Source organism: Rutidosis leptorrhynchoides, chromosome 1 (genome assembly GCF_046630445.1).
Source record: "Rutidosis leptorrhynchoides isolate AG116_Rl617_1_P2 chromosome 1, CSIRO_AGI_Rlap_v1, whole genome shotgun sequence".
Classification (NCBI taxonomy): domain Eukaryota; kingdom Viridiplantae; phylum Streptophyta; class Magnoliopsida; order Asterales; family Asteraceae; genus Rutidosis; species Rutidosis leptorrhynchoides.
In genome coordinates this window covers 37,257,117-37,258,156 of record NC_092333.1, presented here as the reverse complement: position 1 = coordinate 37,258,156, position 1,040 = coordinate 37,257,117, and the positions used below count along the sequence as shown (strand labels likewise).

General features: G+C 36.1%; 1 pseudogene; it reads right to left on the bottom strand.

Annotated features, from left to right (window-relative positions):
• Nucleotides 1–285: 285 nt before the first annotated feature.
• LOC139859788 (uncharacterized) lies at nucleotides 286–1,040 on the bottom strand (annotated as a pseudogene).

The window sequence follows — 1,040 nt, the reverse complement described above, 5'->3', positions numbered from 1 at the left end:
TCATACTTGAATCAAATTAACTACACCCACCTACGGGTACAAATCAAATCTACACCATCGAGAAATTGATGAACCATTTCCAGATCTATACTCTTCAAGATTCATACTAAATTCATCCATATCATCAAATCATAACAATTAAATCTAGAATTTCTCTTTCACAAATTAGTTCAAACTAAATATCATAACTGAATTTGATACTCAATCCGATAACAACCATAAAGAAACGAAAAAAAAAAAAAAAACAACTGAATTTAAAATTCATAACAAATTAAAAAATCATAACTAATGAAACCCATTGTTGGCAGCTCCACTTATATTAAGAATAGATGTAATCAAGTTGTATATTTGAACATTTTCAAAAGACGGTACCTTTATACCTCTATCAAATTGAGGACCTCCACATTCCTTCCTACTCTTGAGGTCCTTTTGTTCCACTGTAAACCCTTCTTCAACCAACCCTATAATTGGAGGAATCCTGTCACTTTCCCAATAATGCAACCTTTTAGGAAGGTCTTTCTTTAAGATAAACTTTTGATTTATCACCATTCTCGACTTTACCCGAACTCAACCCTTGATTCATTTTCTTCACGATATCAGATGCCGATTGATCTAAAGGCCGACGAATAGATAAAACCGGAGTATAATATTGTACCCATTGTTCAGGAATCGAGACCCAAGAAGCTAAATCATCTAAAAAACAACTTTTGATCACAAGTACCAACCATATCATGATCACCAACCAAAATAATAGTCACGTCTGCAGTTCCATTATTGACTAGTTTGTGTATATTTGGGGTTTGGGTTTTGAATTGAAACCCAAATCGAAACCCATATAGTGAAATTAAAATTACAGTTGGGCAAGTGAGTTTAGTGAGTGACCGGAAAGTTTGGAGTGCGGTGGTGGAGGAGGTGTGGTGGTTGGTGGTAGTTGCGACGGTGGCGGAGGCGGTGAGGAGAGTGATGGTAAGGAGGAGGAGGGTGGATTGAATTATACGTTTAAGTGAATTGGGAATTTTCTCATGATGTACACAGGTCAT